Source organism: Simochromis diagramma, unplaced genomic scaffold, assembly GCF_900408965.1.
Source record: "Simochromis diagramma unplaced genomic scaffold, fSimDia1.1 OVJJ01000618.1, whole genome shotgun sequence".
In the NCBI taxonomy this organism is placed as follows: Eukaryota; Metazoa; Chordata; class Actinopteri; order Cichliformes; family Cichlidae; genus Simochromis; species Simochromis diagramma.
The window spans coordinates 4,763,038-4,790,206 of NW_024387423.1; the positions used below are offsets into that span (position 1 = coordinate 4,763,038).

Sequence of the window (27,169 nt, forward strand, 5' to 3'; positions counted from 1 at the left end):
TTTCTGGGAACAGGGTCGTGATATGCTATAATTCACTGACATTACTATAGAAACATGAGCATGTTAAAGTAATTGGTTTCGACAATAAATACAAAGTGTGAGCACACAGTGTCTCATCAATGCTGAATAGGGCAAAAGACGCTGAACTGCCTTCTCAGCAGTTGAGCCTGCATTTCAGACTTCTCCAAAGGTTGTGGGCTCTGTTTAGCAGAACTTTGGCAAAGACACAAACTCATCCTAATAATTGTGAAGGTTTCTTCCAACATATTAACTGTCAGCTGAAAGTGTTCTTGCAGCATTAAAAGCATAGACACTTAAATCTGATACTTCTCTTACTTTAACAGGCATGTTTTGGCTTAGTGTGTAAAATCTTGCATTAACGTTCTAAAATTCTGTTAAACATTCTTTAGATTAGTCTGTGTACACCACATGATGATGTAACATTGTAAGTGTTTTTTTTTCTTCTGATCTACTGATACTGATACTATCTGGCGTAGTCGACTGATTAAGGGGTGAAGTCAGCTAAAGTCATCTGGCCACTGCTTCTTTAAAGAAAAGTGGTGAGCTGCTCATGCTATTAAACTAAAAGGGGGGGGGCTTTGGGGAAGCTTACATCACCATTGTCATTACCACCATGACCACTGCACTGACCAGCAATATCATCTGCCTCACCGCTGTCATCATTATCAGCTCCCAAAGCTCAGTGCAGTATCATAATAAACTCTGAGATTTAAAGCCCTGCTGGAAAGATGACATCATCTTTAACCTCCCAATAATTCTTCAGCGAAGAACTGACAGAACTGAAGAGCTAGCTGTGTAAATGATGTGGTGTGTTGGCATCTTTGCAGGAATTGTCAGCTGCTTTGCTGTCTACATCTCAAAGAAAAGGCCCTGTGGGAAAGTTGACATCATTCACATGCTGCAGAACAATAACTGGCATCTCTAATCCTCTGACATAAAATTGACATATGTCTAGAATTGGAGGGGGAAAAAAATATGTGAGCAGTGGAAATCGTTGGCCCTTCTGCCGGAATCATCAGCTGTTTGGCGTTCTGGAAATGAGCGCGGGGTTTTTTATTTTAGCAGACTTGTCAGAGACACAGCCCGTGAACTGCAACTGCGAGGGTTCAGCGGTTCTTCATGAAATGCTGTCACACATCTCTGTGCAGTGTTCCAAGGGTATCTACTCTGTAATGTCCAAGATCGCTTAATAACCCTCAAGAATATGTCTTCAGTCTAACCCCAGGCTAAATGACATAATTCCTAGACAGTGAAAGCTCAGCTGTAAACTTCAAACTGGTATGAAAGGAAATAAATATGAGGTCAAAAGCATCTGAAAATTTACAACCATAGCGGCCAGCCCAAGGTTAGAAACTTGAAAACTTGTCAGCAGGCGTTCATCAAAGATGCAGTAAGGGCTTGAGGGACATACAAGCTCTCTATTGCAAAGTTTTGTGTTTTCACAGAAAACTGACAGAAAGGCAATGCAGTAATCTTGCTGAAAGGTATAGTTATATGCAACATTTCAATTCAGTTGAGTAAAATTCAATTTCATTTATATAATGCCAAATCACAACAACAGTTAGCCTTAAGGCGCTTTAAACCATAAGGTAAAGACCCTACAATAAAAAAGAGAAAACCTTAACAATCAGATTACCCCCTATGAACAAGCACTTTGGTGACAGTGGGAAGGAAAAACTCCCTTTTAACAGGAAGAAATCTCCGGCAGAAGCAGGCTCAGGGAGGGTCAGCCATCTGCCATAACTAGAGAAATTCGTTGGAGTTTTTCAGTGTTTGTTGTTGTTTACATAAAGATATTACTGCCAAAGTGAATACTGTTTATCTTGTTTATGTTTACTGATCAAATATGACATAGAAATGCAGATAAAAATGTGTTTTATTTTATATGGAAAATTTAGTTTTCCATATAAATTTCTTTAATCACACATTAAATATTTATGGAAATCTTGTTAAAAATCAATCAAACAAACAATAACATCAAAAAATTTACTAATAAATGTAATAATGTACTGGCAGAAAATTACCAGGGCATGCTTTAAAGTTTTTTGTCAATCTGTTTTCATAGAAAGCTGTTAAAATGCATAAATACAAAGTAAAGAACCATTTTTTTTACACTATAATCTAATAGCTAATTAATCTAATTTGCTCTTTTCTACCCTTTTCTTCATGGGGGTGGGGGGTCCACTGGATGCTGCCTTTGGGAAAAAGCACTCAGTTTACTAAACTGGCTGAAAAAGCATGCCCACTCTACATCAAGATTTTATATATATTTATATAATGGCGGTCTAACCTGGTACCTTTACTGTTAGTGTTTGGAATAATTTAAAAGCAACAATAGTAATTACAAGGAACTGCTGATGAAGTCCAAGTTCATTTATTTGGTATTTATTCTGTATATGAGCAGTTATGATGTTAAAGGTTAGCACCCCATAGCATACAAAATCAAATCAAGACAAAATGTGGCATTTACATCCTCTGACTTGCTATAGTATGTCCCTCTGTCCTATTTAGAGATTCATGGGGTTCTACATGAATATTTGAATTCATTTGCATGAACAAACAAGCTGTGTTGCTCATGATGCAGTGTTGTTTAGCTGGCTTGTCTGGGGTTCTCACCTGCTCAGGAAGAAGGATGAGTAACACCTTTAATTGTTGAGGTCACTGAATATTGCAAAGTCCATAAAAGGGTCTAACAAAGCTGAATCACTTAATGAATCAGTAACTGGAGAACCAGAGTGGAGAACCAGTGCCGTTAGAGTTTCGCGGGCACATACAAGAAGGATACATCACATGCTGAGCCTTTCTAACTCCTCAAAGAAGTGATGGCATCACTGAATGAATAATGAAAAGCTGACGTCTCAAGTGTCCTGTATACTTTGCATTCTCTTCAGATCTTTCCTCAGGCACAATGTAACTTAGTGTCTGACTCAAGTGAGTCACGCTAACATCTGTAGAGAAAATATGGTGTGCTGTTTTTAAGTCAGTAAGTGAGTGACTCTGCCTGATGAGTCATTGGGTTTATACTGGACAAACTCAGTGGCTCATTTGCAAATATTTAATCAGAATCCGTAGCATCATTTTACAATAGGAACAACTCTGTAATTAGTCAGTGAGTTGCTATATAATAAGGAAAAAAGTACAGGAATTCAGGTTGCATGCAAAAGCTCAGGCTTTTACACCAGGATATCAAAGTACACATGACTAAGCTGCTGATAGTGCTACTTTTAACAGGCATGGAGTAAACACGCTGGCTGCTTATGCCCATGTTCAGGATGCCACAGTGTTTGAATTGGATGTCAGTACGATTTCAGCATGTGACCAAATGATGAGCGTGAGTCCTCCGTGTGACTGGAAGGATCTTCAAGTCGTCACCTAATTATTGTTGAAATCCCCTACAACACATGTACGCAGACAGACACACAGTTAGACATGTCTTCTTTCCTATGGAGTATTAACTCTTCCTTGTTTATCCAGTTGCTATGAAAACACAATCAGCCACAAGTCAACACTGAAATACTCCAAACAAGCTTGATTATTTCTCTAATTAAGCTTTAATAAGCCCTTATTAAACGGCCACAGGCCTCGTTAGGTGGTTCATTAAGCCATTTCATCCTTTTATTCCTTCATTAAGTCCCTTTTTCTTCTTTCTTTTCTTCTCAGGGAGTGTGGGAGTGGTGAGGTCTGGGAGATCACGACCTTAATTCTCTCCAAGACAGACGGTTTAATTAACACTGGAAGAATCCTCACTGACTCCAGACCTCTACAGTGAGAATGTACAGGGGAATTGGCTTGCCAAGGTAAGTCACTATGCTAATGTGCTTTTTACTGGCAATATACACTAATAACCTCTTAGGTTAGAACAACTCTGTCTCCTGTATTTGTGATGTAATTAGATGATAATATTGTGTGCATTAAAACATGCAAAAAATATCAATTCACATCTAATTTGGCAGTGTTTTGGAGAGATGATTATCATGAGCATGAGTGAATTAAATATGAAATACATTTTTTTGAAACCTCAATCTTAGAAATGGAGGGGTAAGCAATTTTTAAAGTGGTGCAAGCTACAGAACAGCAAGATGTAAATATTCAACCAACTGACAGCATGCTAAAAGTGGATAATTTTTTTGGTTCCCCTTCACCGGGTAGCACGTTATGTGCAGTCAACACTGACATTTTGGTTGCAACAGCTGTCGCAAAGTGCAAAATGTTAAGATCCCACCACTTGTGTGTAGGTTGTTTACAGTTAGAAGCAGGAAATCTATTCGTGTTATCAAGACAAGTTCGACTGCGAAAGCAACTAGAACGGAACATTTGCCACAGATAGAGAGAAGTCTGAAGTGGCTAACCATCAAAACTTCCTTAATGTTGATCACCTTTTAAAATTTTCTCACATTGGTTTGCACTTTGACATTATGCACCAACACTGAGTTAACAGTATCCTGTTTGAACAGTGTATCAGTTTCAGGATGGCATCTAGTTAAAAATATCTTTTTACAAGGATTTGATGCTCACAGTGATGCTTGTGATAGTTGTTTTTTGTACTGACTAAAGGTAATAAACTGATACCAGCTGGACACCCAAACATTATGCTCAAAACGAGTTTTCGGCATTACAGTTTTGGAACTAAAAAGAGTCCCTTTTGAAAAGTGAAATACTAAATATTCACCCTGAAGCTCAAAAGTTGCAGATAAGGGTTAATAGCACCTGTTTTTAATGTCTGCTGTGTTGGGGGATTCCCCTCTCTGTGTGGAATAGTGAATCTCCCACACACAGAGCTTCTATTTCACATGATAACAAACAGCACCTGACAGTGTGTTTGCCTTTAGCAGTAAAGAAATTTATACCCCTGGGAATCTTAAAGAACAGGTGTTCCTCAGTTCATCCACCATAACGCTGTTTATAATTGCATTAAGGATCAGTACACTCAGAAAAATAAATGGACCTGTTGTACTTGCAGGGCAATGTTTTTCCTGCGGTCTCTGCAGGTGAGGCTTGACGTTGAATGACTAAGACTTCTGATCCAGATTTAACTGACATTCAGCCTGGTTCCCATTAAAACAAACATAACAAAACTATGTTATGTTAAAATGTTTATGATTGCATAAGACTGTGATTTTCTCCAGCCAGCTAGGACGTTTGAGTGCTAACGTTGTACCTTTGCATATTAGTACATAGCATAGCATTTTTCTACTTATACTGACCGACTTGTCAAAGCTTATCTCACATCTGCACCTATGCTCAGCTAACATGCATGCCTCCAGACGGTGAGAGGAAATGAGAGCACCCAGTTAGAAAAGCACCAGGCACGGGAAGAACAAAGGCCCCAAGAAGGTTGACACCCAGAGCTCACTTGCAGAAAAAAAAAAAAAAAAAAAAAAAAAAACCCCAGAATTATGCAATTACATGTTTACTGTTTGGAAACAGCTTTTTGGTCCTTGAACGGATACCTTTAGTCAGTGTCAGAAATTAGTAACTCTAACAGTAAGTACCAAACAAGTAGGACATGGAAGCAGTACATCTAATGTAGACGTGTGTGTATTTTTGTGGGGATAGAGAAAGAGAGTGGTAGAAAATTAAATATTGTGGGAAAAGTTAATGTCTGTATCTGTACGCACACAAAAATGCATTTTTTTTTAATCCTGCTGAGGTAACAGATGTTCACTGTAGCGATAAGCAGCGAGTGTCCAAACTAATCACTGGTTTGTGTGTGTGTGTGTGTGTGTGTCTGTGTGAAGGGGAATATGTGTCCCTGTGTAAGTCAGAAAAGCTGTCCTTCACCTGTCTGTGCTGTTTTTGGTACACTGTATGCATGTGTGTGTGTAGGCTGACATGCTCTAGTGCACATAGATAAATATTACACCTTCAGTGATGAAGTGACTGAGCTTCCTGACACTTCTCCAGATGTCCAAACCCCAGGATTCACCGTCTGCCTCCTTCCTTTTTTGTCTTTCTTCCTGTCCTGGTTGTTTTGGATTTCTTTGAGTACCAACACAGCATCCCTGTTGTACAATTTATTTTATCACAATGCTTCTGTAGATCACTCGCTTCAGTTGCCCTTGCTAACACATATAGCATTAAACACGTACTCAACATACACATGCACATTCGTATTTACTGCGGTGAATATGAATATGCCCCCTCCCCGCATGGAAGTGCTGGTTTTGACGTTATGCAAAGTCACAGCTCCTACATAGGAAGACAAAACGAAAAACACACACACCCCATATGTCAAGTGATAAGTTACAACATTAGTGCCAAAAATTCCATTGAAAAGCAGAAGCTCTGACTGTTTTTACCTTTTTTGTAGAGAGAAATGAAACTTGTGTAACTACAGTATCCACAGTTGAGAGATTATATTGACTTACACATTAAGTATGATGAAAAAACGTAGAAATATCTGCCATTATTGTGTATTTAATCAGAGATGCCTTTGCAGACGGCTTTTTGACGTGCTAAATAATGCTCTGAGCGAGTAATCCTAACTTAAGTGGGTACTTGGTTTTATTCAAGTCCAAATCTGAAAATAGGGGGATAAGCTTTGGACAAATGCTGAATCCACAAGATTACGGTGTGCAGCTTAGCCTGCTGAGCAAGCCAATCACTGGCTGAGTGTCTTAATTGTCTGTAATTGTAGCTGTAGTCTAGTCAGTGAAACAATCAAAGCAAGCTATTACAAGACCTCGGTCACCAGCCCTTAGGGTGGAACCTTAGATCTCCAGATACGTGCATGCACATAGAAATATACAATTGCGTCTACATGCACGCGTCCATGCACGCACGCACACAGAAACAGACACATACACATACAAGCAGTCACCCACACATTTCCTGTGTGTTTCATGTAAGACAGTCTTTTTCTTCCTTCTCTTCTGTTTGGAGAGGAAGTGCAGGTCTAATGACTTTTCCAATGCGTCACAAGCAGTGCATGTGGGAGGCAAGCAGCCGCACTGCACGTGTGTGCATGTGAGAACCTTTATGCATATATGTATGAGTCTGTGAAGGGCTTGACACATGCGAGATTTGTTATTCATTTGTTAAAGGCTTTATGTGTATTTCGCCTGTCTGTTTCAGAGAAACTTCACAAAAAGTTTGTGGGTGCTTTTGAAATAAAGTTATTCATGTGCTTGTGTTCACAGGAAGTGTGCACACCTAACTGAGTATTTTTGGTCAGCCTCTGAAAAATAAGCATCTCATAGGGATTCTGATTCACTCCTTGCATCGATGTGGCCATGTGCACCACTGAATACTGTATGTGTACACAGTTTGTTTTTGAAAGTGCATCTTGTTTCTCGTAAACAGAGCTACCACTGAGAACATACACAACTGTAAAACCTAGTCTGTCTGCACTACTCATACTCTACATATCAATCCTAATCCTAATCAATATTTTATTTTATGGGAGAATGTGTAGCAAGCTGAACTTTCAGTAATAATATTTTCTGTTAATGTATAATGTATTTATGATGGTTGCTGCCAATATTTCTCCTCATTTTCAGTGTCCCACTGCATCATTGTGGGGCTCTGGAGGGTTCCACTCATAAATCACCAACAACTGGTGAAAGTCAGGCTTTTCACCATGAAATGTAACAGTTTTTAAAAAATTGGAGTCTTTTTAAGGAAAAAGTTGAAGCAAAGACAAACCGTTACAATGGCTGCAGATTTCATGTGTCCATTGGTATTGGCGTTTTTTTAGTTTTGTTCCATTGGTGCATTCTTGAATTAGTCAGAAGTTTTTATGGGATGCCCTTTCAACCTCGATTTCCTACTCAGAAAGTCCAATCTCTATCCATGAATGTACCACAACAACAAAAAGCATAATGATTGTCATCCCTGAATGGCTCTACTTTGCTAAGAACCAAACAAATCTTACATTTGTGTCCCCAGGTATCTGGACTGCAACATATGTTACAGCTAAGTTAGCTGTAAATGCAGGCAACAAGAATCAGAGGAACTGGTTAAGATGCCGTTGCACAAAAAGGTGACTAAATGACTAAATGAACTGAGCAAAGAAAAGTGGCCATGGAGAAGCTCAGTTAGTAGTAGGAAGCGCTGGAGCTAAAGCAGGGTGCCAGAAACCTGACTGAGTTTACTTTGAAACTGCAGACACATGGATAGAAGTTAACTAGAGAAAGAATACGTTTAGAATAGCACATCATATACAAGTTACTGAACGTGTGACTGATTATATAAGCAGAGTATCTACTAGGTGGTAGACATGTCGGAGGTTGTAATGTAAGGCATGATCCTTAGCTCTGACCTCGAGCATAGATCTCTCTATTCCCACATACAAACACACAGGGAAACAGACATAAGCCAAGAGAGAGAAGCAGCGGAGGGACTGACAGTCTCATTTCACTGACCAATATATATTAGTGAACTCCTGATTTAAAAATAACATTGATGCATTCGGTCATATATACTATTCAGACACCTTTGGGGTTACTTATCTCTTGCAGTGTTGGACAAATCAGGTGTCTAGCAACACAACTACATTGCCACAAGCAGGAACCATTCTTCTTGGGTTGCCAGTGTGAAAAACCATTAGCTAATCCCCACAATGCCTTGTTCCCCAAGCTCCAGCTGCAGTGAGCTTGCACAGTTCAGCTGAGGCCACAGAGAAGTGTTTTGCTCAAAACAAGTACCCATTCAAAGACCAGGGTTGGTTCTTAGCAACTTCAACAAGTGACTATTGAAGCATTATTTTAGGTGAAATGAAAAACAGAATCAAAAACAGTGTTTTGATTGGATTCAAGGCCTTTGCTGAACCCTTCCACCACATTCATCACTCCTATTCTTTACCTTTGCTCCCTAGTGCCAACTCCATCATTTTCTTCACTATGTCTTATGCTTATGAACACCCACTCACATTTTCCTTCTTTTTTCTCCTCCTTTCATGTTTTTCCTTCAGTTTATTCCTCTTTCTACTTGTCCTTCCATTCTCCTCTGTCCTCCATCGTTTCATGCCCAACACCCAACCTCTTTCAGCAGCTGTTCGTCTCCACTCCATTCCTTTTCCACACTTTTTCCTTTGGATCCTTTGCTATCATTACATTCTTTCTGTTGTTTGACATATTAAACTTCTTTGTGCTTTACTGGCTTTAAGTCTGGCTCCAATGCCACATATGTGGTGATCGAAGCATGAAAAAGGTTATAAGTATAGTGGAAAAGCAATGGCTTGGTGTAAGTATGTATTATTCAGTGATAAAATGGAATGACTTAGTTGTCTGCAATACCAAGAGCAAATGATAGCTATACATTTACAATAATCATTGATAATCATTACTAGTTATTTTAGGCACCTATTAATTTTCTTACCAAAACATGGGAAATGTCATGAACCCTCATGCTTGTCTACTGAATATAAGACTACAGGCTTAGCATTGGTTAGCTTAGCCATAAGACTGGGTAATCATTAACATTCACATCTGGAAAACAAGAGCTAAAGTTGCTACTGAATGAGTATGATCACCACTGACAGTGAGAAGAAGACATGGGAATGAAGCCCAACAGTCTTTTCCCCTGACATGTTTGAAACCTTTACTAGTTCTCATCAGTTTAAGTTTTATATCAGCATGAAACTGTCATCCTATTTGTATTTATGATTTTTCCCATATATTTGTGATGATATCTGTCCCCCCCCCCCCCCCCCCCGAACCTTTAATATAGGCTTTAAAAAAAGAAAAAAGAAAGTAGTAGAGATAAAACAAATGAGATAATGTGTCAATATAGTAAAACTTAGGAGGTGAAGCTTTACTTGTCTGATCTGATCTGATCTGGCTGTCTGGTTTCATGTTTAGTATTCACATGTGTGCGTGATATTGAGCTTCTTCTCTGACTCTCAGCCAAAAAGTCAATTGTTCAACATTAATTTTTCATATCACCATGGCGGTTTCAGTCATAGTTTTAACAGCGTATTGACCTGAAATGTGTTTGAAATCAACCAATTTGCAGAATCTTCTTTTGCCTGGTTCCAGTAAATGGATAACATACTGTACTACAACCATGTCTCTACAAGCAAACTGTATTATTATTTCCCTTATTAGATTTTATGTTGTTATTGTTATTTTGTTCTGAATTGTTATTTGCTTAGATTTGGGCACTAAAACTGATTACTTATTTCAGGGAAAGGGATCATGATTAAAATGTAACCTTTTATCACATTAACCACCTTAGGAGCTCCTCCTTCATTTTCTGGGTTACCAGGGTGAAAGAGCTCCACCCCATCTATTGTATGATTGTTCAACTGAAGAGCAGCTAAAGCAGGAAAACAAATGATATCATGAGGTTGAAACTATTGATGAAATGTCACAAATCTGAAGAATTAAGTCGCCCTTGAAATGTAATTGAGAATGCAGTTTAGCGGTGTAGGAAGGTAATTCTTAGGAGACGGGCCTTATGTTTTATTGGTTTTAAAGTACTGACTCAGTTTAGCCTTGAGTTGCGTTTATTTTATTTGCAGCTGTATAATGAAGGGTCTTGGGTTTATCATCTCCACCAGGACCCTGTAAGGGAAGTCATTGCGTTCCGTCCTGCATGCTCTCTACTGCTCTCGTTAGCTTTTCATATCCCTTCTGTCTGAGACTACTGAGGCAGTTCAGCTGAGGTCAGATAGATAGTGTGCGCTGCCCTGGGGATACACAGATTGGCTACCAACCAGAGAACCAGAATAAGTTTGAAGGAGATGTTCAAGTATGCTTTCAATCCCTCTCTCTCTCACTTTGCTGATATATGCCAAGGCTTGTTGCTTGTAGAGGCTTGTGCCAGAGGCTTAAAAGAACTTTTGGGAATAATACTACTACTAATAATAAATAATAATAATAATAATAATCGTCTCTTTGTTTGAGGGATAGAAATGGGGTAAGAAAGTGCTTGAAGCAGTGAGAAAGCCAGAAAGGCAGAGGCAAATACTTGCTCAGGCTAAAGCCTGAAGTCATTGCAGGAAGCTGATATTTTCCCAGACTTACTTTACTCTTTCTCGGAGTCTGATCCAACAATTGCAGCTTCCTCTGAGGGGCTAATAATACAGCAGAACCATTGTGCAAAGCGTCATTTCCCTTTGCCTGATTTAGCAAGAGAGAATGTTTGCATGCAATCTTTCTCCTCCCAGTGTGGTTGGGAGATTTTGCTGCCATCAGATTGGATTGTCACACCACATCGTAATAATGCACTATTATAGTCTGGCTCAGATGATCGTAGATACACAGATAACAGTTCTTTAGCTGCTATAGCTGCTCAGCTGTTCTCTAAGTCTCAGCTGTCTTGTAACGGTACTGTTTTTTGGTGTATAAAAAGACGAGCAACATGCTTTAATTTTTAAACAGTGTTTTTCTTTTACGCACATAATAACCTGAGATACACAGACTGATCAGTCTGTGTATCTCAGCTTAGCCTTGATCATTCCCGCAGGCAAAGCATACTCAGCCTGTCTGACCAGCTTGACCAGTTTATCTATCTGTGTTTTTTGTGGATGCGTCTGTGTGTGTGTGCGCGCCCGTGTGTGTGTGTGTGTGTGCGTGTGCATTCATATCTGTTCACCTGGCTCTCGGCCTATCTTGCAGTTTGTCTTTATGTTTGGCTGACCATGCAGTTTTTATTTTATCGGTACGTCTACCAGTTTGTGTGTATGTGTGTGTCCATGGGTGAAATGACCACTGGGTTTCCTGCTGTGTTGACCACATGCTCAGCTCCATTCTCCTTTCCTTCAGTGCTGCTTTTTACCCCACTTGGCTGCTCTACCTTGACTACCCATGTTGTTCTGTCTTGCCTGGCTTTTCATTTTGTAGTGAATGGTCATGGTTTTGGGCCTTATTCTATCCTTGAGGTTTTGGACCTCATGGGGATCCCTTGCAGGTAAAACTGGTACACTGTGAAAAGAAAGCCTACAGGGACAAACACAAAGGATTCAGATGGATACATTTTGCTACTCGCAGTTGAAATTGTAAATGTCGCGTGCACGTTTTCTTTTGAAATCACCTGGAGCCAAAGAGGTGTTTTACGGCACCTCTGTGTCAGGAGATAAATATCTAGGAACCACAGCATGAGCAGTTATAGTTCCTTTCACTCAACAGATAATGCAATGAGCACCACCTACAGTGACTCAAACAATACTGAATGGAAATGAATAGAGTCACAGTGCTGCATACTGAATGACAAAGAATAATAAAAAACAAAACCAACAAAAACAACGTCCTCAAAGAAGCCTTGCGCTCTAAATTTGCATGTTTAAGAGTTCTGATTTTTCTTTGTTAATGCCAGCGCTGAGAGGTACTCTTAAAACTCAGCACCACTGTCATCTTCATTATCATTACCACCAAAAAGTGCAACAAAATCCCTCCTTCTCTATCTCTCCACTTGATCGCAGCTCTATTTCCTTCTCTCCTCATAGCCACATTCTCCAGAAGTCAGAGACAATAATGGTCTAATTTGTCTGGGTGAGAGCTTGTGAGTGCAAATGCCTGGCCAGTAGACCATATGGTGTTGAGACTCAAGGAGAAATGCATGTCTCTGTGTATGACCTTACCTGTCTGAAAGCATGACATATTTGTTTGTAAAACATGTGCAGCTTGTGTGATTAGAGATTAAGTGTGTAGATATGCCCATTTGTCTTTGAGTGTGTGAAGAAATAAACTACCAGTCAAAAGGCTGGGCTCAGAGAATTTTTTAAATGAAAACCTGTTGCTTGATTCAGTAAATAAATTACAAAATAATTGAGGAATATATTCAATACACTGGGAACTTCTTAGATAGGGTCAAAGCTATTCCCAACACGGTCAACCCCAACAACTCAGCAGAACTGATTGTGTTGCCTACTCCATTATAAACAGTCCTAACTCTTCTTTCTTCTGTAAATAGTTCTTGTAGAGCTTACAGTTAAGCTCTGGGTCACTGCATGTGAAAATGTGTTCTAATTAAGTGGTGTCCACACATAATGATAAGGTATTGATAAAGTATTTGTTCCTGAAGACTCGTTTTATCCTGTGAAATTCTGTCTCTGAAAAACTACAAAAACGCTCCCAAACCCTGCCTGGGAGATGCCATCAATCACTTATCCAGCATCTTTCATTTATCTCTGATGGTCTCTTGACCTATCAAGTTGCATTTTGTCCAACTAAGTCTGTGTCATTTTACTGGAACTGCAAGTTACAGTCTAATACAAGTATTGTGTACTTGTTTTGCTTGTTTCTTTATATTATGTGCTGTGATTTACTGAAATATGTGCAAACAGAGTATTTACAATTCTAAAGAGGTTGAAAGTCAAGCTCTTAAAAGCCACATTTCAAGAGCCTAAGCTCTTAGGCTCTCTTAGGCAAGATTTCTTGTCATTCTTTCTCAGGAATAGCTCTCCATGCTTCTTGAAGGACATTCAAAGCTCTATAGATGTTGGCTGGATTTTATTCTGTGATCCAACTCCACTTCAGTGCTTTCAGGACTCCAATCCATGACTTATAGTGTTCAACTGTGTGCTTTTCAATCTAGTTAAACTTTCGTTGCATTGGCAGTGTGTATGGTATGGTATTGCATAATGCAGGGGTGTCAAACTCAAATGCACAGTGGGCCAAAATTCAAAACTGGAACAAAGTCACGGGCTAACATTAATATTTATTGAAAAAAAAAAATCTTCCTCCAGATATAAGAATGAATCTTTTCTCATGGACTCAAACAAGTTTTGCTGAAAAACTGAATATGGAACAAGCAAAGCTTAATACTAAACAATATATACATTAGCTGTATAATACCAGTAGGCCAGCTCTAATAGAAATTTGGTATGGCTTTGCGGGCCAAATGTAATTAGGCTGCAGGCCAAATTTGGTCCGCGGGCCAAAGTTTGACACCTATGGCATAGTGGATCAAAATCCTATGGTACTTTTTTGCATGGCTGAACTGCAGCCCAAACCATGACAGAGCCTCAACCAGTTTTTACAGATGGATGTACTCACCGTTTCCCCATCCTGACCTCTACAGGGTGGGCCATTTATATGGATACACCATAATAAAATGGGAATGGTTGGTGATATTAAAGTCCTGTTTGTGGCACATTAGTATATGTGAGGGGGCAAACTCCTCAAGATGGGTGGTGACCATGGTGGCCATTTAGAAGTCGGCCATCTTGGATACAACTTTTGTTTTTTCAATAGGAAGAGGGCTATGTGACACATCAAACTTATTGGTAATGTCAAGAAAAACAATGGTGTGCTTGGTTTCAACGTAACTTTATTCTTTCATGAGTTATTTACAAGTTTCTCTTTGTTCACAGCCATTGATATGTCGAAGAGGTTAACACGTGAGGAGCGGATCGAAATTGTGTTGATATCTGGTGAACGCAGTAACCGGGTCATTGCAGCAGATTTCAATGCAAGACGCCCTACGAGACCACCCCTCTCCCATGCTACAGTCAGCAAACTGCTTGCTAAGTTTCGTGAAACTGGTTCAGTGTTGGATTTGCCAAAATGGGGACGCAAGAAAACTGTCACTAATGAAGAAACATCAGTGGCTGTCCTAGCTTCATTCAGCAAGAGCCCACAGCCTCACCGCATGTCACTGGAGAGTGGCATTAGTCGAACATCCCTTCGGCGGATATTAGCTACTCACAAATGGCACCCTTACAAACTCCAGCTACTGCATCATCTCAACGAGGATGACCCAGATCGGCGCACAGAATTTGCCAAATGGGCAAAACAAAAATTGGAACAGGACCCTCAGTTCACGCAGAAGATTTTGTTCAGTGATGAGGCAAACTTTTATGTGAATGGTGACGTTAACAAACAAAACCACCACTATTGGTCTGACACTAACCCACATTGGATGGATCCCTCCAAGACTGTTGGAACAACAAAAGTGATGGTTTGGTGTGGTATATTGGGTACAACGATAGTGGGTCCATTCTTCATCAATGGAAACCTCAAGGCCACTGGATATTTGAAATCGCTACATGATGATGTTTTCCCTCTTTATGCACTGAAGCTGGCACGTTCCCTGAGTTTTTCCAGCAAGATGGTGCACCACCACATTATGGGTGCCAGGTCCGAGCATTCCTAGATGAACAGTTTCCTGGAAAGTGGATTGGTCATCGTGGGCCAGTTGAATGGCCCCCAAGGTCTTCGAATCTGACCCCCTTAGACTTTTATCTTTGGGGTCATCTGAAGGAAATTGTCTATGGTGTGAAGATACGAGATGTGCAGCACCTGAAACTACGGATACTGGATGCCTGTGCTGGCATTTCTCCTGCGGTGTTGCTATCAGTGTGTGAAGAGTGGGAGAAGAGGGTTGCATTGACAATCCAACACAATAGAGATTGACAGACCACGTGACTTTCGCGCATTGCATGCCGGGAACTTGTGGCAAAACAATCAAAGCAATGCATCAAATGCAAACATTTGCAGCACCGCGAAACGTTCATTCTCCAGTTCCAATACCTTCTTGCTTTTTCTTTGTCCCCCAAAAAAGTTATGTACAAAACAAAGGAGAACAATGCCGGTCCGTACAAAGACAGACTCGACGAAAAGTCAAAGAAAAGATACGAGGAAAAAATCAAAGGAGTGAAAGGTTTGGACCCTTACGAGCACACAGAGTGTACAAAAGATGTGAGCGTGCTGCCCAACTTTCACCATGCTGATATTTATAATTATACGGTTCTTGGAGTGAGTGCATACACTCGTGAAGTTTAGTAACTTCAGGTCACTGCAACAAGCCCAGGTACAGTTTACCGACGGATGGGTACAGGACCTTGAAATGCACCGTGTAGAACGAAAGACCATCGTACATATCACAAGTTTACCAGTCTCACAAATCGTCTTCATAAATACACATTGGTTAACCGTTTATTAATAGGACCTTTAAGCTTAACGGTAATTAATTAGTAGTGGAAATAATTTCTGGTTCGCATTACAGAAATGTAGCAGTGACAATAATATTGTATGCTGTAATCGTACTGGGCAATTAGTGATACAAAACAACTGTTTTATCCTGTGAATAAAAGTATATGTTTTTGTCAATGTACCATGGTAATAACAGAAGCGAAACGCAATATTGTGTCAGGACAATTTACTATTTATGCACAATAAACAAAGGAGCAAAGGAGCATAGTGCGACAATTTCTGTTCAGCGCCAGACTTGCTTTTAACCTATATCACCAATTATGTTATGAAAAATGACGTATTAACTACTACAAAACTCTGACCTTTGTGGAAATGCTTGGAGCAGACTAACATGTGAGCTGGAGTGTTCTGGGACGTTATATTTGGTCTTTGAATGGCTGCAATCCAGGCCATCCGTTGCCTCTTTGTTACTTCGGAAACATGGCTCGAACAACTTCTCTTCAACGACGTAATCCGATAACAACCGATCTCTTTACCCGTCGGCTTCCCGTGGCTGTCATGCGACCGGCTATTGCAGTTAATAATACAACAGCTTCTGGCCATTTTTTGTGTTTCTTTTTATCGCTGTGTAATGTAATTTCAATTGAAAGCCTGTGTGCGCTAGTACCTCTTGCCACGAGTTCCCAGAATCCTTTGCGGTTTTACCCCTGAATGACGTCACATTTTCCATCTCTATGGGCAGCACATTGAACACATTTTATAAGTGGTCAGAAACTTGTAAATAACTCATGAAAGAATAAAGTTACGTTGAAACCAAGCACACCATTGTTTTTCTTGTGGCATTACCAATAAGTTTGATGTGTCACGTGGCCCTCTTCCTATTGAAAAAACAAAAGTTGTATCCAAGATGGCCGACTTCTAAATGGCCACCATGGTCACCACCCATCTTGAGGAGTTTGCCCCCTCACATATACTAATGTGCCACAAACAGGACTTTAATATCACCAACCATTCCCATTTTATTATGGTGTATCCATATAAATGGCCCACCCTGTAGACTGAATATGATGTGAACCAGAAACTTGAAATTTGGATTCATCGCTTTATCAGACCTGTTTCCACAGATTTTTAGTCCAGTTCTTGTATAAGTTGGCATACCTCAGCTTTTTCTTTCCTTTTTTCTTCCTTCAGTGAGCAGTGGATTAACTGAAGGGTCAGATGCATCTCTCAGATCCTGTGTCACGTGTTTGCTTAATTTCCCATTTCTTAAAGACATGACTTTCAGATACTGTTTCTATGCTGTAGATAGTTTTTAGGTCTGCTGCTTCATCCTTTGTCCTGAGCTTGTCCAGGTTCTTCAAATTGTTTAGGAAACACTGTATACCACACTGAGATATGCCAAGTTTTTGGCTGATAGCTCTTTGGGAATCATCTTGATGGTGTAGAATTGCTATTTATTTCTATCAAACTATGTTTTCTTTGGCATTTTTCATAGATTCAACTAAAGAAATGTGAAGAAATGACTTGTTTTTGTGTCAGGCTGCTAGTAACAAACTAAACAAACTGTAAAGTTTAAAATCTTTTTTCTGTATTGTCTGTTATGTGTAGACACAGCAATGGTCATTTCTGTGGTTAGGTGCCTTTTTTATGCTTGAATGATTCGTCGGTCAGTGTTAAGTGGTTTAACAAACAAAACAAAAGCAACCAAACCCTAAAAGACCTCCAGGAAGCCTGGAGAACTATTGCTCAAGACTACTTGGGGAAAATATAAGACAAGAAAGTCTGGCTTCTTGGAAGCAAGATAAAAAGAATTGAGGGTGTGGGTCAAAACTTTTTCACAACACTACATTTGTGTTAGTTATGCACAGCCTCTATCTTCTCTTCCATAAAACTCTTGAATGGTAGGATATATTCTACCCATGAGTTTTGTCTATGTCTTTTCATTATGGCACTAGCTGTTCCAATGTGGACTTAAAAAGGAAAGCAGATCTTCAGTCCCAAGACAAGAGCTGAATTAGCGTGTCCAAGTCTAGACTAATCTGGATGATTAGAAAGTGTGCCATAGTGGCATGAAGTTTAAAAGAAGAGGATTTGGCTTGGGGAGTGTTTATGTTTTACCTGCTTCCTTTTTCTGCTTTGAGAGGAAATGAGGGCTTAACTTCAGAATGCTTGTGGTAAAACATAAAGACAACTTTTCTCCGGTCCCATAACTTTATTGCATCATTAACTGCTTCGCTTTTGCTGATTGAATTCACTAACAAAGTGCCCATGAATTCTTAAAAGCATGTTATTGATGTAAAGTCCACTCAGAACAATTGAAATAAGTTCTTGCACCTCTTTGCCCTACTATAAACATTCACTTGTGCCCTTTTAAACTTGCTTGCAGACACTAGTAAAATTCCCCAGCTGTCTGCACTCTCTCTTTCTCTCTGTAAACCTAGCCAGCTGCCTGCCCTCCACTTTTGACCTTGTTTTAATGAACTTGATTGTTTGTGTGTTTATATATATGTATGCGTGTGTGTGTGTGTGCATATTTGAGTGAATATATGTCAGTTGGCTCCCACTGTGACCCTTGACCTTTTAAGACTGACAGGCTAAATCTAGCCTCCCTGGTTCTCTGTATGGCTCTCGTCTCCTTTTCTTTCCCCTGTTTCGTGACTGATACCCTGTCAACGGGACAAGCTCTCAGGTTGTGTGTGTGTGCATGTGTGTGTATATGTGTGTATGTGTGTGTTTGGGGTGAAATATGTCTTACAGATCCAAAGAAACAAATAGTTTATGACCCCTTTAACCTCCACTTTGACAGTTGGGTCAAATTGACCCGAACAGTATATACGTAATATAAACATGGCAGCGGGGTGCTTAAAAGTGCTTTCAACTATATATATATATATATATATATATATATATATATATATATATATATATATATGATTTCAACAATAAAAGGAGGGCTAATTACTCCATAAAGACGGGGAAACAGCATAGTACCAATCCATTCACCAGAACAAGGAACAAACTGCTGAAAGAGAAGCTTTTACATCAACGTTTTTGAATCCAGAAAAACACTCCCTGTATTGTACAGACCCATCACAGACCATTATGTACTCCCATACAAAGAGTAGATTTGTATTGTGTCACATCAGTGTAGTGGGAACAATCCTGGCAGACATTTTTTGAATAAAACGAACCCCGTCAAATGCAAATTTTCATATCAATACATTTTGTGTAGAATGTCCACTGGCATTTTTAAGTGTCTACTGGAAAGCACATAAAGCATTCATAAATACATTTAAAATTATTTTGTGAAAAATAATGTGTGTTTTTCCACCGAACTTCATTATCTGCTAATTTGCTCACCTGGTTCTTTCTGCTCTTCTACAATCTCTCTGTCCTCTCTCTCTCTCTTTCGACATCCTCCTCGCTCCTTCTTTGCTCAGACAATTACACACAAACACATTGTTTTCAATGAGAAAATAACACAAAAATATAATCTTAGGAAACTTATAAGATTCTCATAAGATTCTATCCACATTTGATAACCCTGCTTAGTGATGTGAATTCATCATCAGTGTGTATGGGCAAAACAGAAGCTACTTTGGCTTTATAACTACCTATCCACGCTCTCCTGTTTCTTTTTGCTGTCTCTTTCTTTGTTGTCTTTATCCTCCTCTCTGCCTCTCTGTTCTCCCCTCTCACTCTTTGTGCTGTCACCTAAACGTTAAATGTAGCAGTGAGATGAAATTTCCAATCCAATAAAAGGCATAAACTGATCCATATTAATTTACAGCCATATTCAAACTGAATACAGGCTGCCGTTGGCCATTGACATTAACATCCTTTTGACATGAAGTAAGCAGCTAGCTTATTGCTAGCAGCTAGCAATAAGCTATAGGACTACTAACTTGGAAGGTTTAAATGAAGCTAGTAATCTCCAGATATCTAGCCTATATTGGTTAATATTTATGCTATTTATTTTATTTATGCTATTTAGACAGAAAATATTTATAAGCAGACACTTTCTAAGTCTCAGTGATGTCCCCAGCTGTAGAAGCATTGTGATATCAAGAACACGGGACAGTTAGACATGTTTTCATTGTGTCCCGTCTCTAGTAGATGATTTGGCAAATTACGACACTTTCAATGATGGCAATGTCACAAAATTTGGGGGTCTTTGAGCACCACAAAAGAAGGGTCTAAACTTGCCTTTGCTGAAAGGATTGCTCCACCCCCATATCAATCCTTCTTGTACTCCTCATTTTGTCAGACTAGACTAATCATTAAGTTAGCTAGCGGCTGTGGCTAATAAAAAGATAGTTACGTTAATGGTTAATGTGGGAGCTAGGCCTGTTGTCATATTAAAGCCTTAAAGTCGCAGGTTGAGGCTGAGAAAACTCTGCCAGTGACAGAAACAGTGGAAGCCTGTCATACCAACTGTACGTGATCACCGATCAGATTATGGTTCAAAGTCAGCAGACGCTCAGCACTACTTTAGACAAGCTAGAATTATTGTTGACTTATTAATTGTTTCTGGTTTTTTCACTACCTAAGAGAAATATTTCAAATATTTTTCATGTACATTCATGGCCACTTTATTAAGTACACCTGATCAACTGGCTTTGAACCTGGTATGGGTTTTGTCTGTTCAGAATACTTCAGAAACTGCTGATTTACCCACACAAACATCTCCAGTGTTTATAGAGAACTGTTGGAAAAAGAGAAAATATCCAGCAATCAACAGTTCTCAAGCTAGTTCACACTAGTGTTGATGGTGTAATGGTGTAGGAGATATTTTCTTGGCACGCGTTTAGCCTCTTAAAATCGAACATCATTTATAACGGCCTACCTGAGTGTTGTTGCTGGTCGTAGCCATCCCTGTGACAAAGTGGCTAGAACGGAATTAATTTGTGACTAAAGTGTACTCATCTTCTGATGGCTGCTTCCAGGAGGATACAACACTTTGTTAATAAGCTCAAATCATCTCCCAATGGTTTACTGAACATGATGAGTTCACTGTACTCACATGGACTACAGAATCACCGGACCTCAATCCAACAGGACCACCTTCAGGATGTGGCAGAACAGGAGATTTCTATCACAGATTTGTAGCCGAAAATCTGCATCGATGGTGTGATGTTATCATGTCAGAGTAAAGACTCAGAGGAATGTTTTCAGCATCTTGTGGAATCTGTGCCAGTACTTAATGTAAAAGAGTGTCCAAGCTGGTGCTACAACGGTACAAAGTGTCCAGTGATTTTATATACCTTATATATCTTGTTATATAACATTAAAATAGTTTTGTCAAAATCACAATAGTTTCATTTTGGCACTGTGGCGGTATCTGCTCAGGCAGGTGGAACAGAGCACACCCAAGTTTGTGAATGGGATCACTTAAAAATGAGGCGACTTAGAATTTTCAAATCAATACCACAGATACACCTACTAGGAGACTGAGGGGAAGGAACAATGACAAACAATTAGTTGATGCTTAAAGCTGGTTTATTTAACATGACATAAACAGTAAATTGTATCCAAGTTATCTGTCTTAATGTGTTGTGCAAGGTCTGGCTGAAGGACTGATGTGCAGAAATGATGTTATGTCCCTCAATAATTCACAAGACCTGCTGCTCTGCTTCGAATACTGGTAAGAACTTCACCCAGTGATTACTGAATGGATTTTCACCAAAATTTTGCCCAAGTTCAAGACCGGATTTGTTGGTTGTTTTTTGTCATTTAGTCTTATTTTTTAAAAATAAATTTTCACAAGAATTGCTTGTTCCTGTAGAATATTGGTGATCCCCACAATCAGACGATTCCCCATATGCAAGCATTTACCCACAGTGGGAATGAAAAACCTGCTTGTAAGAGGAAGAAACCTCTGGCAGAACCAGACTGTTGTCACAGCAGTGACTGGTTGGGGTGGGGGAAGTGAAAAAAAGAGCCAAGGTGATAATTGTTGGAGCAACTTAATTATTTTTTTGTTAAAATATTAAACTGTTGTAATCAGATTTAATTGAGTATTGGGTTTTACAATGTGGATAAGCATTTGCACTGGAATGCATCTGTAATTTTGCTGTTAATTGCTTTTTCCAATCCCTGTTTGTGGTTTTAAATTGAATGTTTACTTTTGTCTGGGGTCAAAGAAACAATGCTGGGGATTGCAGGAGATTGATTTTGTGTGGTGTTTCTTGTTTCCAATTTTAAGTCTGCTGAGAGATCACAAGGTTTTGTCCCTCTGTCCTTCTAATGTCAATGCAAAGGGAACTCGTAGAGAGGTCAGTGTCATAGAATAGATGCTGGAGAACCTCCAGTGTTGTGATGCGCTGGTCTGCATCCAAGTCCAGTATCTATTTAATCATGCTGACCAAATTCTGGCCACTTAATGCTGGGTCTTAAGCTTCATTAGTAGTCTGAGGTCATCATTATGCTTAGGTTTTATATATCGAGTTTCCTGGGACTGGAATCCTGTCTCGTCTTAAATATCCATTGCTATTCGCTGCAGTTGTCTTTTACAAAATAATAAGCAGTGCCCATCCAAGAGTCTATGACATAATCTGTTACCTGACCCTGAGTGTGTATGATGAATTTCAAAACATCATAATCCATATCGCAAGCGTAGAGTGGCACCCCTGTAGCAAGCTCCATGTCTACCCTCCCCAGTGTCCACATGTCAATTGCTTCATTAACCCTTTAAAGCCTGTTTTGCGTAACTATTTTTAAATCCCGGTAGCACTGCAACCACGTAAGCTAGCGCAATAATTTTTTTTGCATATGAAACCGGAGGAGTTGTACTTACATCTTATGCCATCAGCTTGTCCTAGGTCACGGTTTCCTTCCACATATAGCTTTGCAAAAACTGCATAAAAAGCACTTGCAGCAACAAAAACATAATATTCCAGAAACACGCTTTGCCGATCCGATCAGCTGTTCATAACATTTCCTAGACGTCATCGCGAACTTTCGCATGTCCGCCATTACCTACCAAATGTAGTTTTTTACCATCAGGGCCTCATGAGCCTATACTGGTGTTTTTAAAAGTTTTCTTTGACTTTATGACTTTCTGTGTCGTTTCTGGGATGCTTAGGACTCCTATTGCACTGCTGGAAATAGTTTATTTTGATGCATATGCTGCTTTTTTGCAAATTTGCACTATGATATGTATTTTCGTTTTTCCTGCAGTGTATAAAAATTGGTGTATTTCAAAAATAAAACTATGAAGACACTCAAAATAAATTTCCCTTGGTGGGAAACTATTTTGTGCAACTTTTTTGTATTTACAGTTTTGAGGGATAAGCTCTTTAAATTCTCTAACTAGAAATGTATGTTTAAAAAAACAAAAACGATTTTCAATTTTTTTGTAGTTTATGTAATTACTATGCACTTAATGCATACATATTATTAAAATTTGGGCTATAATGGTTGTATTGGTTGTATTGATAGCAACTTGAAATGCTTCCAAAAATGGCATTGCAGCATATAAAATATAATATAAGCTCTGGCGGACTTGGTTCTATGGTAGGTCTTAAAGGGTTAAATGGAATACGAAGCATAATTTTAGGCTCTCTGTACCAAACCGTCTGCTCTCAGGAACCAGGAATCACTTAGATATGGGACGTGCTTGGCCAAAGTCAATAACTTTAACTTTGATGGGATACTGATGGCGTTCCACAACCATTATGTTTCCAGGTTTGAGGTCAGCATGCACTATTCCCAGAGAATGCAGGTGGAACAGAGTATTTGCTAGTTGATGTAAAATTAGACTTGTTTCTCTTATGAGGACACCCTGGTTATTCCAATCCTCTATGTTGCTCCTCATGTGCATATGCGTGTGTGCGTGTGTGGTGTGTGCATATGTGTGTGAAGGTGGGTGTCTAAGTGCCAAAGACACAGGCAAAGAAACAGAGCATATTCAAGTGTGTTTTTGTGTAAGGAGGTCACAAAGGAAGACACTGTCCAGACTTTTCAAAAATAACAACATATAGAGTTGCGTTTGGACAATGTGTGTGTCTGTGTTTCTGTGAGTGCATATATGTGTGTGTGTGCATGTGTGTATTACTGAAAAGAGTATCTGGTTATTATTTAGTCAGGCTTGACTTCTGACCCTCTCCTTTTTGACCTCCCACATCCTGTTCATCTGGGGAGATGGGCATACATTCATACACATGCACCCACTCAATACCCCACCCCCATCACCACCACCAACCTAACAGCGCCACCCCCAGCCCTCTTGGCCACCAACAGACACGCTGGAGTCACAAAGAGTTCATGTTTATGTGAAATGAAGTGAAATCAAAGGTTTATCGATTTTCTCTCGTGAGTAGTTCAGCATACACGACTTATCCGTGATAGAATGTGCTGGAATAATAAAAAATAAAGAATGGCCTGTAAATGGTAAATGGCCTGTATTTGTATAGTGCTTTACTAGTCCCTAAGGACCTCAAAGCGCTTTATACATCCAGTCACACACACATTCACATACTGGTGATGGCAAGCTACATTGTAGCCACAGCCACCCTGGGGCGCACTGACAGAGGCGAGGCTGCCGAGGATGATCAAAGGTGGCTCAGAAATGACGTAAATACACACACTCTGTAAAGGCATACAGCTTTTTTAGAGTCTATATCTAAATATTCTTTCCTAACATACCCGTCTGCACGTGTTTTCAAACTGGATGTGTTTTGTAACAGGATTTAAAGAGATTTCAATCTGAACAATGAGACTGTGAAAAAAGAATATGCACTCCCTCCTAAAAAAACTAAACAGAAACAAGATGATTAGACAGAGGCTGCTGCCACTGCACTGACAAAAAAAAGGAAAGCATCAGATGGAGGTCTTAGCTTTGTCCCGCTGGATGCCATTACATTACTCTTCAGTCGTGGTATTTTATCTACTCAGAGCTTCATTATGCTCGATGCTTGTCTAGTCATTGGATGGTTTTTGTGAGTCATTGTGTAAACAACACTTGCACTCATATATGGCATGCACAATTTGTAAATTTATGTTTGCATATGCTGTGCATGTCAAATATTGCATCTGTAAGCAGAAAAGGGGAGAGAGACTCGTCAGTGCCTTTTATAGCATACTCACCTTCTTATCTCTTTTTTACATTCCAAAGACCATAACCCTCGTCTGTGCAGCTATAGCTGAAGCGATAAACTGCTGTGGTACACTGGATGGCACTTCACCATTTTTGCATATGGTGTTTAACAGCACTATTATGTGTACTTGAAGCGGCATACATTCATTGCCGTAATCATCGCTGCAAATATCCACAAATGTGATAGCAATAAAGCATAACCACACAATGTCTTGAAATGTAAGACACAAAAAGAATGTATTGGCACACGGCGTAATTTTTTTTTCACCAAGTCTTCCCAAGTTGTCAAACGTCAAAACAGAATGCAGCAGTATAGAAAACAAAATAAAAACAATAAAAATACAGCAGTGAAGTGGAATTCAATAAAATGAGTTGAAAGCGCAGGCTCGGTTATGGTCAGGCTTGAGTTTAGCCGGAGGGCAAAACTTTGCTTTTAACTGCTGGGACTGGGTGAATAGGTTGACTTAGTGCTTGTGTGAAATATTTGTTTTGGCAGTGTTAGAGTGAGTGTGTTAGTGTGAGGGAACTGCTGTGTTGGTGTGTGGATGTTAACAGATGTCTCTGTGTATGTAAGCTAAACATGCCCTATTCTTAATTCCAGGGTGAACCTGAACTTCCTCCCCTTTCAAGTCTTTTTTTTTTTCTTCCTTTCTCCAACACAGACTGACACAAGATGAATGAGTCATCTTTCGGAGAGTTTTTTCTCATTCTTCTTTGTACAGATGTTTATTGTTTTAACAACATGCCTCCATAGGGGCAGGGAATGTGACAGGACGCTGTCCGCACAATGATTACCACTAAATAAACCAAAGAAAGGGGTTTATTAAGATTGAAGTTAACATAAAACAACAAACTAAAGGTATCTGGAAGACAGAGACAGAGAGAGTACTTTATTTACTTTCATGCTAATATGAGGGTTGTGGTGTGCATTGCTTTGTGTCACAGTGAGCCTTAAATGCCACAATTACTAATGTGATTTTGTTAAAATAATATAAGTCATTTACTCATTTTTTATTAGCTTTTACCTTTTCTTGCCCTTTTCTTATTACACTGAAGTTGCTGTCCATTTTGGATGTTTCCTGAGTCCTCAGAGGTGTCAGTGCTACAGCTTTGTGCTTGTTCACTGTCACCTCACACCAAACCTGACCTGATCGCTGCCCACCTTTGAAAGAGTGAACTTTGACCAGAAAAACCCCTGCCAGGTCCTAATGATGTAGAGAGGATTGCGGGTGACAGGAGACGAATGGCAAGTAACCTTCATGCGAAGACAGACACACGTGGGCTGGTGCACAGACTTTGAGACACAATAATAGAGTGAAAAGGGCTTTTCTGCAGACCCGAGTGACGAGAGAACACGTACACACACACAGAGCACAGCTTACAGCTTACACAGGAAACTGCTGAGACGTGCGGGTCATGTCCGCTTCCATGTTTATAGTCTTTACAGACATATTAAAGCAGACACGTGCACACCCACACGTGCACACCTGGCGTAATCAGTTATCTTTGTTTTTGCATATTGTCTTTTTGACAAAGTAGTATGTGCTTTAGTTTAGCCTGAGCCACGGGGTCAATTTGACATTGTTTTATTATTGCTCTTTGAGAACATATAAGCAATTCTTCAAAAAGTCCTGAAGAACATGCATGCAATCGCCTTACCTCCTGTAATTGACTCTTCTGAAGGTTAAACTGGACACAAACTAATTTGCTTTGGCCTCCGAGGGCTTCCTTCACCTAAAATAACGAGCCACGCAGTTTACCCTTTACTAAACCTCCCCAGTAGACCACAGATGGCCTTTCAATTACCGAGCTAAAACATGCAGAATGGCAATGCATAGCATTATTAATGAAGTGCAAGAGGGGCTGTATTCATATCTCATCACGATAAAGCAAGCAAAACCACACATACACAAAAACACGGAGACACACACACACACACACACACACACACACACAAATTTGCAGACATGCTCATGCACACGTGAACAGACAGATATACAAGCATGTAGCATGTGTAGTCACATATATGGCCATGCACATATACACACACACACAAACCAAGATTACCTTTCTTATTTGCTTAGCATGCAATCTTTCTTAGGGTCACTACTCCATTCATCTACATTGCACCAATCTATAAATCCAACCCTCTGATGCCAAGGCAAGCCAGTGCATATGCAGAGTTACTGTGTTTCTGCTGACTCATTTGCACATCACATTGAGCTTTTACATT

General features: G+C 39.6%; 1 long non-coding RNA gene across 13 annotated transcripts in view; it reads left to right on the plus strand.

Moving 5' to 3' along the window:
* Positions 1 to 27,169, plus strand: part of LOC120722077 — a 115,523-nt gene that overhangs the window by 44,403 nt on the left and 43,951 nt on the right. For all 13 annotated transcript variants that reach the window (XR_005693338.1, XR_005693339.1, XR_005693327.1 and 10 more), the window contains exon 3: positions 3,682 to 3,818. This is a non-coding gene — a long non-coding RNA (uncharacterized LOC120722077). The remainder of the gene's footprint in view (positions 1 to 3,681; positions 3,819 to 27,169) is intronic.